Raw genomic sequence first — 15342 nt, forward strand, 5'->3', positions numbered from 1 at the left:
TCTACGGTTAAAAACCTTTCCATGAAAAGAATTCCAGGCCCAGAGTGAATTCTACTGAACATTTAAATAATAATCCATTCTAAACAAACTCCTCCAGGAACGTGAAGGAGAGTGAATACTTTCTTAGTCACTCTGTGTTATACATTACCCTGATACCAAAACCAAAGACATTATAATTAAAAGCTACAGACTAATATCCTTCATGATGACATATGCAAATCCTAAACAAAATTTTAGCGTAACTACTAAAAATATGTATAAGACAACAACACATCACAACCAAGTGGGGTTATCCTAAACAATGAAAAAAATCAATGGGGAAACTAATGATGATTAACATAACAATAAAAAATTTAGAGCAAAAAAAAATCAATGGGGACTTTATTATATAATCATCAACAAATGCAGGAAGTGCACTTAACAAAATCCAACATGCATTCCTGACAAAACCTCTCCGCAAATCAGAAAGAGAAGGGAAATTCCTCAACCTGATAAAGGGCATCTGTGAAAAACATACAGCTAACAACACACTTAATGGTAAAAAACTGAGTATTTTTCCTCTTCATGCCAGGAACAAAAGATGGATATCAGGCTCTTCACCTTTTTTAAGATTTCTTTTTTTTTTTTAAGCCAGGGCAATAAGACAAGAAATAAAAAGAACCCAGATTGGAAAGAAAAAATGTAGAAATTCAATGGAATCTACAAGATTTAAAAAAAAAAAAGCTCCCAGAACTACTTAGCAAGTTTAGCAAGGGTGGCAGATACAAACTAAACGTTTAAAAGATCTATTGTATTTCTAAATATCAGCAATAAACAAAGGATTCTTCTCTTGAAATAACATTTTTTAATAAAAATCTATTGACTATTTAGGGCTAAATCTGACAGAAGATGTAAAAGACATGTAACCACTCTGAAAGAAATTTTGAAAGGCCTAAATGAATGGAGACACATAATTTGTTCTGTGATCGTTAAGACTCAATATTGTTAAAAGGTCAATTCTCCCCAAATTGATCTATATAGAGTCAATGCAACCCCTATAAAAATCCTAGCAGGCTTTTATTTTTAAATCAACAAACGGATTCTAAAATTCATCAGGAAACACAAAAACATTAGAGCCAAATAATTTTGAAAAAAGTAACAAAATTGGTAGACTAACAGTATATGACTTCCAGGCCTACTATAAAGGTATAGAAATCAAGGGTGCCTGAGTGGCTCAGTTGGTTAAGCGACTGCCTTCAGCTCAGGTCATGATCCTGGAGTCCTTGGATCGAATCCCGCATCAGGCTCCCTGCTCAGCAGGGAGTCCGCTTCTCCCTCTGACCCCCCTCGTCTCATGTGCTCTCTCTCTCTCTCATTCTCTCTCTCTCTCAAATAAATACAATCTTAAAAAAAAAAGCTATAGAAATCAAGACAGTGAAGCATCCTGACATGAGAGACCAATAGATTAATGGGCTAGAAGGGAATCCCGAAAGAGACTTACCATATATAAACAACTAAGTTTTTACAAAGGTGCAAAAGCTATGCACTACAGAAAGGACAGTCTTTTCAACAAATAGTTTTAGAATATATAAGAGAAAAAAAAAGAAAGGAAAAGAACAGAACTTCGATAAATATGCTTCATACTGTATCCAAAAATTAATTCAAAATGAATCACAGACCTAATGTAACACATGAAACCATACAACTTCTAGAGGAACACATTAAGAAAAATCACTGCAACCCTCTGTTAAGCAAAAGATATAACACTGAAACCATCATTAATACGAAAAAATTGATATACCGGATTTCATCAAAATAAAAAACTTCTGCTTTTAGAAATAAACTGTTAAGAGAATGACAAGAGGAGCCACAGTCTAAGAAAATATCAGCAAAGCATATATCACGTAATAAGGGGTTCATATGCAGAATATATAAAGAACTCTCAAAATTCAAGAAGAAAAAACAGAAAATGAACAGAAGATTTATACACTTCACTCACACACACTCAAAATACAGCTCAACGGACAGCAAATAAGACACTCAACATCACTGGTCATTAGACAATGCAAATTAAACCACAATGAGACTACCAACACATACATACCTATTGGAACGGTTAATATTTTAAAGTCTGATTGTGCTAAGTATAACAGGTGAGGATGTGGAAACAGGAACTTTTATATACTGCTAGTGGAAATGTAAAATGATACGATCACTTTATTAAAACATGGATGGAATAGTTTCCAAACTTAAACATGCATTTACCATATGATCCAGCAATCCTATTACTGGGTATTTACTCTAAAGAAATAAAAATTAATATTCATATAAAATCCTGTACCTAAATTGTTTATACAGGTCTATTCATAACCACCAAGAACTGGAAACAATCCAATGTCCTGTAATAAGTGGATGGATAAATCAACTCTGAAACATCCACACGCAATGGAATACAACCCAGCAGTAACAAGAAACAAACTACTGGCATGCAAGAGCTTGGATACAGCTCAAAGGCATTATGCTAAGTGAAAAAAAGTCTGAAAACTTTACAGGATATATTCCATTTATAGGACATTCTCAAAAAGATAAAATTATAGTGATGAAGACTGACCAGTGGCTGCCAGAGGCGAGAGGCAGGGGAAAAGTATGACTAAAAAGACACTAGTTTTTTAGAAATAAAACATGTAAAGATCCTTAATACTACTGGTAATGATTAAATGACTGTATACATTTGTATAATACCTGTTAAAATTCAAAAAACTGTATACCAAAATGAGGGCAATTTATAGAGTTATTAAAAAAAAAACACACTACCTACTCATATGCTAGGAATATAACAGATCAAAAATATTTTCTAAAAGAATAAATTACCAGAGAACATGTAGTATAAAATTTCTGCTTCTTTCTGATTTACGATTTACTTTGCTACTAAGTCCAAGACCGATTTTGTAAAACTGTTCCATGGGCTTTTGAAGTAATGAGTTCTTCCCTCAAAAGATTTATTGATTGGGTGCCTCGAATGGCCCAGTCGGTTAAGCGACCAACTCTTGGTTTCGGCTCAGGTCATGATCTCAGAGTCATGGGATTCGAGCCTTGCGTTAGACTCCGCACTCAGCACAGAGTCCGCTTAAGACTCTCTCTCCCTCTCCCTCTGCCCTTCCCACCCCCCTACCCCGCCCTACCCCCGGGATCTCTCTCAATGAAATAAATCAATCTTGTTCATTGAGGGGCACCTGGCTGGCTCTGTCAGTAGAACATGCAACTCCTGATCTTGGGATGGCAAGTTCAAGCCCCAACGTGGGTGTAGGGATTATTTAAAATTAAAAAAAAAAAAAACAAAAAACAATTTGTTGATTGTGTTATTCTATTTCCCTATGGTCTCATTTGTGATTTTTGGATCTATTTAATTATGAAAGAGATATAACAAATCTCCTAATATAACTGTATCTTCATCAAATTCTCTTGTGTTTTGAACAGGTTTTGCTCTGAAATATACCATCTATGTTTGGTGCCTACTTGTTATGACTGTTACAGCTACTTTGTTAATTAATTGGGCCTTTCATTATTACATACTATCTTATTTCATTATATCCAGTGCATTAACCTTAAATTCTACTTTAAATTACATTAATTACCACCTCCGCTTTTATACTGTTTGCATTTGCCTGGCCCATCCCTTTATTTTCAACCTTTCATTATGTGTTTTTAAGTACTCCTCAATTCCATCTGACAGTATGAGTTAGTAGAATTGGACCTATTCACATTTAATTAACGGATATATTTTAATTCTGTTACTTCCTTCTTATGTTTAACATTTTTGACATTCTGTTCAAATCTGTGTTTGATTTAATCTTTTTATATCTGTATTACTATGTTGTGATTAAAAGAATACCAAGTTAGAAGTTAGGAGGCTGGGTTTAGTCTCAGCTCTCTTACTGAGGTCTAGCTAGGCAGGAGCTTCACCTCTTTACGTCAGTCTCCCCCTTCTCATCAAGGAATATAAGAATTCCTGCTTTACCCGCTAGTTATTTTGGGGGGAGGGAGGGTGGAGAACATCGGGGTAAGGGGACATCAAGAGGGATACTCTAAAAGCCTGAAGGATCCAATAGAGAAATAATTGAGGACCTAGATCCCCAAATCTGAGTGTGCAAACTTTAAAAGTATCAACAATAAAATGTTACCTCTGCTACCTCAGAGGATAGAGTAAATATGTCTTAAGAGAAGGAGGGGAAGCTGGGGGTGAGAAAAGATGTACAAAACCTTATGAAGATGAAAGTCTCAGAGATGAAGAATAACCTGGGAAGCCAGGGCTTGTTGTGATGACTACTTAAAAGGAGACAAACAGTATGATGGTTTTATGGCAGAAAGTAACAGCAAGATAAAAAATGTTTGGAGAGGAAAGAGGGCTGTGGAGAAAGGTCTTGTCAGAAGCGGGCTGAATTCCAAGACTCCCAACTTGGCTTCTGCTGATGGACATGGGGCTGGCAGAGGGTTGGATGGTCTCATTCCAAACCAGTATCATTAATCAATAAATAAGAAATTAAATGACAACAAAACAGCTTGGAAATTAAAAAACACATTCCTAAATCAAAAATTTCAAATGTTCAAAGACAGCAAAACTGAAAATTCAAACTATCCAGAGAGCAATGGAAAAGAAACACACCCTACCAAAACCTATGGGGCACAACGAACTTGTTCTTAGAGGATATCTTTATTAAGGAGTAAGGACTAAAAAGAAGGGAACTTAATACTACTCTTAAAAAACTAACAAAATAAACTAAAAGAAAAGTAGGAAGGAGAGAAGGAAAAAAATGAAGCAATTTCTCAAACAATTAAATAAATAGATTCCTCAGGATACCAGAGTGGCTCAGTGGGTGAAGTGTCCAACTCTTGATTTCAACTCAGGTCATTGTATCAGGGTTGAGAGATAAAGCCCTGTGTCAGGCTCTGCACTGAGCATGGAGCCTGCCTGAGATTCTCTCCCTCTCCCTCTGCTCCTCCCCCCACTCGCACATGCACGCTCTCTCTCTCTCTGGAATAAATAAATAACATCTTAAACAAAAAAGCAGAGAAATCGTTTTAAATTTTAATTTAAACAAATAAATTTTCTAATTTTTTATTTGAAAAACTTTTACTCAAAGCACTCTTTACTCTCAAAGGTCACCTAAAACAAAGTAAATTAAAAAATAAAAAACTTTAAAAAAATAAACACTTTAACATGAAGCAAATTTTGCCTGTTTAATCAGATTATATAAAATCAGTGTAACTAATTTCTACAAGGATCTAATCTCCATGCTTAAATTTCAATCAGTTCTATCTATGCAGCTGATTAAGTACCATCATAAGGCCTTGCCATGAGCAGAAAAAGAAACCTGACGCCTTTTGTTTTTCCAAACACCCCCTCGCAGGAAACAAACAAAAAACCCGGTCAAAATATTCTTAAAATTTTGTGTGTGTGTGTATTTATTTTGATGTCAGAAATATTAAATATTTGTTGTCTCATTCTGAGATTCAAATATACATATGCTGAATCTCCTTTTCTGATTTCCACCTTTTTTTTAAAGATTTTATTTATTTATTTGACAGAGAGAGACAGCGAGAGAGGGAACACAAGCAGGGAGAGCGGGAGAGGGAGAAGCAGGCTTCCCGCGGAGCAGGGATCCTGATGCGGGGCTCGATCCCAGGACCCTGGGATCATGACCTGAGCCAAAGGCAGATGCTGAACGACTGAGCCACCCAGGCGCCCCTCCACATCATTTTTTCTAATGTGTTTTAAACATTTTTATTCATTTTGGTAAATTCTACCCACTTTTTTCTTTTCTAGCTTCTATTGTCCTTTATTTTGTTTTCCACAGTCTCTACTGTCCCTTGTGATCCTTCTAATTTCGCCCTTCTTTCAGTGATGGTTTTATTTTCTTAACCTTATTTTCCTTTCTGCTCAATTAGCTTACATTGCATTTTCTCATGCAGTCACACTATCTCTTCCTGACCTCTTTTATCACTGCTTTGTGCTCTCAGTGGTAAATATTTCCAAAAAGTGTTTTAAATTCATAGGGAAACAGCTGGGCATGATTTTCATCTACTTTACAGAAGTAATTTTTCTGTTGAGCATTCATCTGTCCTTTGTTTTGCTGCTACTTTCTTCCTTTTTGATTCTTGAGTGGTAGCAGTAGTGTTTAGCTGAAATCCTTTTGATAATTCATCTTTAAAGGAGGTGAGGTGTTTTTGGACAAGCTATCTGTAAGAGATTCATGCAGAAGGCTATCGTGGTTCCAGTTCTTGACCAGCTGAACTTTGTCTTGATTCAAGGTTTTATATGAGAATCATTTAGGTTTTTTGTTTGTTTGTTTACTTTTCAACAGCCAATGGAGATAGGCAGCCTTGAGGTTTTCACAATGCAAAGACATCTCTTCCCCTACTGCTAGGAGACAAATGTAAAAATGCCTTGTTTGTATGATTCTTTGTTTGACACCTGATATTCTTTCCTTTGTAACTTTCAGCAAATTTAATGGCACGATGTGTGAACTTGGTTGACAGAAAGGGAATAGGGTATTTTTTTTTTAAGAGTTTATTTATTTATCTGTCAGAGAGAGAGAGAGAGAGAGAGCACAAGCACGGGGAGGGGCGGAGGGAGAGGGAGAGGGAGAAGCAGGCTCCCTGCTGAACAAGGAGCCCAACACGGGGCTCGATCCCAGGACCCTGGTATCATGACCTGAGCCAAAGACACTTAACCAACTGAGCCACCCAGGCGCCCCAGGGGAATAGGGTATTGTAAAATTTATATTTTTGGTTTCTTTTTTAATTTCTAGATTATTAATCAAATCATTTAATTCTAAAATTAGTATTACTATTATTATTTAAGACAAAGGTAGGTTTTTTTTTCAAAGTTATTGGCAAATTAACTTAAACCCTCCCAAATATTTCATGGCAATATGGTGCAGAGATAAAATCGCTTTATTTTATCTCTGCGCCGGAAGAGACAAACACTCTTCCACCTTCCCTCTTACCCCAAATCCCTACAAATGACAGGGAAAGAAAAATTAAAATCTGTAACAGTGCCGGAAAGCAAGAGAAAAGAAAAACTCCTGAGCCATTTCTAACAGACAGAAAGGAGATAGGACTGGCTGAGGAAAGAACTGCTGCGAACTGGATGCTCTGCAAGTGTCCAGACTCAGAGGCGATGCATGCGAGATGGATGCTAGATGCATGGACCGCCTTCCTCCTACTGCAAAGACCCTCTTCCCCGTGGTCAAGGAGCAAGTCGCTGAGGCATCTGCTCCAGGCTGGAGAAGTGACTATGGAGAGTTAAGCTGCCCCTTGCAAATGGTGTCACGCCAGCCAAGCAAAGTGGTCCTCGCTGAGGGTATGGATGCCTAGCGTTCTACATCCGCCAACCCATCCTGTACCTTCTCCCCATCGTGGGAGACAGACCTCGACAAATACTGTACCCACACCCAAAACTGCCAAATATATGAGGAAAATCAGTGCCCATAAAAGAGAGGTACCAAACTTCATTCACACAACTAATACTGGAGGGGAAAAATGCTTAATAGAGCAAACAAAAGGAGGCTTTAATAGAAGTGAAATTAATATCTTCAGAAGAACATCATAACTATGAAAAAAGAACAGGTATTATAAAAATGCAACTTTAGATCTTAAAAAATGTTTTTATTATTGCAATAAAATTCAATATATCGGCTGAATGATAGAATGGACACAAGGGAAGAGCAAGTTAATAAGCTGAATACCCAGCCCTAAATGCAGCACAACAGAATGACTGGGTGGGAAGTGTGACATAAAGGTTGAGTGTTGAGAGGGGCGCCTGGGTGGCTAGGTCGGTTAAGCATCTGACTCTTGGTTTCCTCTCAGGTCATGGTCGTGAGATCGAGCCCTGCATCAGGCTCCATGTTCAACACAGAGTCTGCTTAAGATTCCTTTTCTCCCTCTCCCTCTGGCCCTCCCCACTGCTCCCTCTCTCTCTCTCTCAAATAAATAAATCTTTAAAAAAAAAGAAAGAAGTTGAGGCTTGAGAGAAAGTCCCAGAAAACCTTGAATCCACCAAATAGGAGTTCCAAGGAAAAAGAGAGAGAAAGAGGACTCAAAAAATAATAATAAAAGCAATGACAGGAGAACATCAAAAGAAGTGAGTCTCCAGATTTAAAGGGACTAATAAAAATGAACCAGGAAGAGAAACAACCATAGATATTAAAGGGGTTCAAAACAAATCTCCCCAAAATGTGTCACTTTGGCATGTGGACTATTTTAAAATGAAAACAGTCAAGACCCAGCAAACTCAGGAAAAACTTTTACTACTCCCTTAACGACCTGAAAAAATTTAGATAGGGGCCTGGCCCAGAAAGAACTATTACCAGAGATAATTTGTTTTACCTGAATGACAGGTCTGTATGGCAGGGCAAACACCTAATTCCCAAACATCCAAATAAGCTTGAAAAGTAGAAGGAAATATTTTTCCACCCCAATAATCTCTTCTTATGAAATATTAAAGGAGAAGAATAATCTTAAAAGCCTTCAAAGAAGAAAAATAATTATCTGCAAAGAAGCAAGAATCCAACTGGCGTTAAATTTTATTATAGCAATGCTGGATACAAGAAGTCAATAAAGCAAATTTCCAAAGCAGCAAATGAAAATAATTTGAATCTAATTTAACTTTGAATCTAAACAACTAAAATATCCACCAGTAACAGGATGATTAGATAAGATAGAGTATATTCATATGACGTGCTATGATTCGGCAGTTAAATATAATGCCATCTCTAAGACATATTGTTAGTGAAAAAGCAAGTTACAGAAATATAAATGTCAGTCATGGTTCAACCAGGGGAAACAGAATCAGTAAGAAATATATAATAGGAGATTTATTGCAAAGACTTGGCTTATGCAATTATCAGGGCTGGCTAGGCAAGTTGGAAAATCACAAGGCGGGCCTTCAGGAAGGGAGTTATCTACAACTGTCAGGCACAAACTGAAACTGCTGCCCCCAGACAGAATTTCCTCTTCAGGGAAGACTAAGCACTGCTCTTAAGAGCTTTCAAATAACTCAATCAGTTCCACCCAGATTATCTAGGACAATCTCCCTTCCTAATAAGTCAACTGGTTATGCACTTTAATCACATCTACAAAACACCTTCAAAGCAACACCTAGATTAGCGTTTGATGTGATAACTGGGAACTATATAGTCTAGCCAAGTTGACACATAAAACTGACCATCACAACCACATGTATATGAATGTATATACACATTTGTATTGTGATACAGATGCACTATGGGACTGTGTGTGTCTATGTTTGTATGGAGACAGAGTTGAGGAAGGACGCACACCAAATGGTAACAATGAAACAGTAAAAACTGAAAAGGGGGAGTGGTGTAGGGCAAAGAGGAGATTCATTTCTTATTCCTTATAGTTCTGGTGGGGGATGTTGATAAGGAGGGAGACACACACGTCCAGGGACAGGAGGAAGATGAGAAAGCATTGTACCTTCAGTTTAATTTTTCCGTGAACCTAAAATGACTCTAAAAAGTAAATTCTATTCTTTTTTTTAAGATTTTATTTTATTTTTTATTTTTATTTTCATTTTCACTCATTTGACTTTTTTTAGAAAAAGAGAGCATAGCATGCATGAGCAGGGATGGGGAGAGGCAAAGGGAGAGGGAGAGAGAGAATTTTTTTTAAGATTTTATTTGTCAGAGAGAGAAAGGGAGAGAGAGAGCACAAGCAGGGGGAGGGGCAGGCAGAGGGAGAGGGAGAAGCAGGCTCCCCGCTGAGCAGGGAGCCCGATGCGGGACTCGATCCCAGGACCCTGGGATCATGACCTGAGCCAAAGGCAATGCTTAACTGACTGAGCCACCCAAGCGTCCCAGAGAGAGAGAATCTTAACAGGCTGCACGTCCAGCACGGAGCCCAACATGGGGCTTGATCTCACAACCCCAAGATCATGACCTAAGCCAGAATAAGGAGTCAGATGCTTAACTGACTGAGCCACCCAGGCACCCCTAAGATTTTATTTTTAAGTAATCTCTACACCCAACGTGGGGCTTGAATTCACAACCCCGAGATCAAGAGTCCCATGCTCCCCCGACTGAGCCAACTAGGCGCCCTGTTCTTTTTTTTTAATGACAGATTACTTACCAAAAAACCCCCCAAACAACAATCAGGTTGGTAGCAGAGCTCTAATCAGCAAAAATAAATGCCAACAGGTAGCAGGAAAATATCTTTTACATACTAAAGAACTCAGAACCTAGAATTCTATATATAATAAATTATTCAAGAAGGAAGACAATTCAATATATTTTCAAGTATGAAAAAATGAGAGTTTACTCCTCACTGACATTTGTGAAGAAACTGCTGAAGAATATGTATGCATCAGCCATAAAACTGATTCAAAGAATGAAGGAGGAAATTCAATGGTGAGCAAATTCATTTGAAAAACACAGCTAAACTAAATGAAGTATTGAGTGCGAAAAAAATAACCACAGTATGGGGTCCTGGGTGGCTCAGTTGGTTAAGCGTCTAACACTTGATTTTGGCTCAGGTCATGATCTCAGGGTCCTGGGATTGGGCTCCACGTTCAGCAGGGAGCCTGCTTAAGGATTTTCTCTCTCCCTCTCCCTCTGCCTCTCCCCATCCCATTCTCTTTCTCTCTCTAAAATAAAAATAAATAAATCTTTTTTTTTTAAGATTTCATTCATTTGACAGAGAGAGACACGGCAAGAGAGGGAAACCAACAGTTTGAAAAACAGATGGGGCACACAGGAGGGAGAGTGATTTCCTCATATCAGAATGTGGCCCAGAGAGAGAAGGATCATGGGAAGACCCCTCCAGGGACAAAGGAATCAGCAGGTGCCATTTCCCTCCCCCTCCCCCCCAGAAAAAACAATGGCCATCTGTGGGAACAAGCGCTGTGTCAATACTTGCTACCTAACTTGTTTGCACCAAGACCCCAACCCCTTGCTTGGGCAGATCCGCCCTTCCCAGTGCTGCAGGGCCCCTCCCTGAGAAGACCAGGCCACCTGTCCACCACATCTCCAGACCATCACATTTTGCGGGACCTCAGTTCCTGCAGCAGCAGGGGCAGGTCTCATTTTCAAGGAGACCACTGCACACCTTGTTAAAATGCACCCCCACCACTGTTGGGGACCAAACACTGCCCACAATAGGCAAGGAGACCCTCTGCAGACAACTGGACGGAAGGAAAAAGAGGCCAAGCCTCAACAGCAGAGCACACACAACACAGAGGAGACACTCCCTGAAGCCCCAGGGAACAGGGGACACTGCACTGCAAGGCACTACAGGACCTCTTCTTCATAAGGCTACTATTGTTAAGAGCAAGAGAAGCAGCTGATTCTCCTAACACACAGAGACAGACACGGTTAGACCAAATGAGGAGACAGAGAAATATCTCCCAAATGAAAGGACAGCGCAAAACCACAGTAAGAGACTTAAGTGAACTGGATATAATTCTGATAGAGGATTTAACGACCATAAAGATATTCACCAGACTTGAGAAGAGTGGAGGACATCAGTGAGACCCCTTAACACACAGATAAAAAAGAACCAACCAGAGATCAACAAGACAATAAATGAAATTAAAAATATACTTGGTGGAATAAATAGCAGGCTAGATGAAGCAGAGGAATGAATTAATCACCTGGAAGACAGAGGAGTGGAAAGTAACCAAGGTGAGCAAAAGAGAGAAAGAAAATTATGCAAACTGAGAATAGTCCTAAGGAACTCAGTGACTCCATCAAGCATAGTAACATTTGTACTGTAGGGGTCTCAAAAGAATAACAGAAAAGATGGCAGAAATTCTATTTGAAGAAATAATAGCTGAAAACGTCCCTAATTTGGGGAGGGAAACAGATATCCAGATCCAGGAGGCATAGAGAGTGCCCCAAAAACTCAACCCAAGAGGTTGAGATAAAGAAAATATTTTAAAAGCAGCAAGAGAAAAGAAGACAGTCACTTACTAGGGAAAACTCATAAGGCCATCAGCAGACTTTTCAACAGAAACTTTGCAGGCCAGAGGTAGTGACATGATATATTCAAAGAGCCCGGAGGGAAAAATATGCAGTTAAGAATACTCTGTCCAGCAAGACTATCATTCAGATAAAGAGTTTCCCAGACAGGTGTGCCTGGCTGCCTTGGTCAGTTAAGCCTCCAACTCTTGATCTCAGCTCAGGTCTTGATCTCAGGGGTGTGAGTTCAAGCCCCTCATTGGAGTCCATGCTGGGTGTGGAGCCTACTTTAAAACAAACAAACAAACAAACGGAGTTTCCCAGACAAATAAAAACTAAAGGAGTTCATGGCCACTAAACCAGCCCTGCAAGAAATATTAAAGGGGACTTTTTGAGTAGAAGGGAAAGACCATAAGGGAGAATATGAAAAGCAAAAAAACACAAAAGCAGTAAAAATAAATATTTCTGTACAAATCAGTCAAGGGATTCATAAAATGAAAGGATGGAAAATATGACACGACATACCTAAAATGTGGAAGGAGAGGAGAAAAGAATGGGTTTTAACTTAAGTGACCATCAACTTAATATAGACTGCTATATACAGGAGATGTTATATACAAACCTAATGAGAACCACAAATCAAAAACCACTAATAGATACGCAAAGAATAAAGAGAAAGGAATCCAAGAATATCACGAAAGAAAGCCAAAAAGCAGGAGAGGAAAAGATCAAAGAAAATCTATTGAAAGAACCACAAAATAAGTAACAAAATGGCAATCGATACGGAGATCTATCAATATTTACTTTGAATGTAAATGGACGAAAGGCTCGAATGAAATGACATAGGGTGACAGAGACCCATCTGTATGCTACCTAGAAGAGACTCAATTCAGACAAAAAAACACTGCAGATTCAAAGTGAGGGGATGGAGAAATATTTATCATGAAATTGGAAGTCAAAAGAAAGCTGGGTAGTAATACTTAAATCAGACAAAACAGACTTTAAAACAAAGAATGTAACAAGAGACAAAGAAAGACACTGTATAATAAAGGGACAGTCCAACAAGAGGATATAACAATTGTAAATATTTTTGCACTCAGATCCATAAGTCAGTTAATAAAAAACATAAAGGAAATAACTGATAGTAATACAATAATAGTAGGGGATTTAACACCCCACATACATCGGTGGATGGATAATCCAAGCACAACATCAACAAGGAAACAGTCGCTTTGAACGACACACTGAAGCACATGGATTTAACAGACATTCAGAACATTCCATCCTAAAACAGCAAGAATACCACCTTCTTTTCAAGTGCACAGGGAACATTCTCCAGAAGAGATCACATATTAGGCCACAAAACAAGTCTCAACAAATTCAAAAAAATCGAAGTCAGACCATGCATCTTTTCTGACCACAATGTTATGAAACTAGAAACTAACCACAAGAAAAAGTCTGGAAAGAGCACAGATACATGGAGGTCAAATTACACGCTACTAAACAATGAATGGGTCAACCAAAGAAATGAAAGAAGAAATAAAAAATTTCATAGAAATGAGTGAAAATCAAAACACAATGGTCCAAAATCTTTGGGATGCAGCAAAAGTGGTTCTAAGAGGCAAGGTTATAGCAATACAGGCCTGCCCCAAGGAACAAGAAAAAAATCTCAAATAAACAATCTAACTTTTACCTAAAGGAGCTAGAAAAATAAGACCAAACAACATTCAAACCAGCAAAAGGAAGGAAATAATAAAAATTAGAATAGAAATAAATGATATAGAAACTAAAAAAACAAAAGAACAGGTCAATGAAAGCAGCAGCTGATTCTTTGAAAAGATCAACAAAATTGATAAACCTCTAGCCAGACTCATCAAAAAAAAAAAAAAGAAAGAAAAGAAGAAAGAGAGAGAACCCAAATAAACAAAATCACTAATGAAAGAGGAGAAATTACAACCAACACCACAGAAACACAAATATTTTTAACAGAGTATTATGAAAACCTAAATGCCAACAAATTGAACCATCTAGAAGAAATAAATTCCTAGAAACATATAAATTATCAAAAGTAAAACAAGAAGAAATAGTTAATTTGAACAGACCAATTACCAGCAGTGAAATTGAATCAATAATCAAAAAACTCCCAAAAAACAAAAGTCCAGGACCAGACAGCCTCACAGGCAAATTCTACCGAACATGTAAAAAAGAGTTGATACCTATTCCTCTCAAATATTTCAAAAAAATAGAAAGGAAAGGAAAACTTCCAAATTCATTCTGATGAGGCCAATATCACCCTGATACCAACACCAGAGAAAAACACTACAAAAAAGAGAACACAGGCCAATATCTCTCATGCAAAAGTCCTCAACAAAATATTAGCAAACTGAATCCAACAGTATGTTAATAAAAAAATCATACACCACAATCGAGTGGGATCTATTCTCAGGATGCAAGGGTGGTTCAACAGTCCCCAAACAATCAACATGATATGTCACATCACTGAGAGAAAGGATAAAAACCATATGATCATTTCAATAGATGCAGAAAACCCATTCAACAAAGTACAACATCCATGCATGATAAAAACTCTCTGTTAAGTAGGGCTACAGGGAATATACCTCAACATAATAAAGAACTTATATGAAAAATCCACAGTCAACATCATAATCAACGGTGAAACAACAGAACTACCCTTTGATCCAGTAATTGTACTATTGGGTATTTCCCTCAAAACACAAAAACACTAATTCAAAAGGATACATGCATTCCTATGTTTACTGCAGCATTATTTACAATAGCCAAAATACGGAAGCAGTCCAATGTCCATCAACAGATGAATGGATAAAGAAGTGGTATGAGTGTACACACACACAAACGCGCGCACACACACACACACACAATGGAATATTATTCAGTTATAAAAAGTAATGAAATCTTGCCATTTGCAACGGCATGGATGGAGCTAGAGAGTATAATGTTAAGCAAAGCAAAATAAGTCAGTCAGAGAAATACAAATACCATATGATTTCACTCACAGGTAGAATTTTAGAAACAAAACAAACCAGCAAGGGAAACAAAAAGAGAGGAGAGACAGAGAGAGACAAACCAAGAAAGAGAGTCTTAACTATGAGAATAAACTGATGGTTACCAGTGGGGAGGGGGGGTGGGTGAAACAGGTGGTGGGGATTAAAGAGTACACTTATCATGGTGGAAAAATAAAAAAAAAAAAAAAGAGGAGGGAAAAGAAACAGGTTATTTCTATCTTATATAAACTTTTGCAGAGAATAGAAAAAGAGAGAAAATTACCCTTACAAGGCTTGTTAACCAACTTGGACCATAAAAGAAAATTAGAGGCCAATCTCACCTCAACATGAATGCAGTATTGCTA

The sequence above is a fragment of the Zalophus californianus genome, chromosome 9 (assembly GCF_009762305.2).
Source record: "Zalophus californianus isolate mZalCal1 chromosome 9, mZalCal1.pri.v2, whole genome shotgun sequence".
NCBI classification, from domain to species: Eukaryota; Metazoa; Chordata; class Mammalia; order Carnivora; family Otariidae; genus Zalophus; species Zalophus californianus.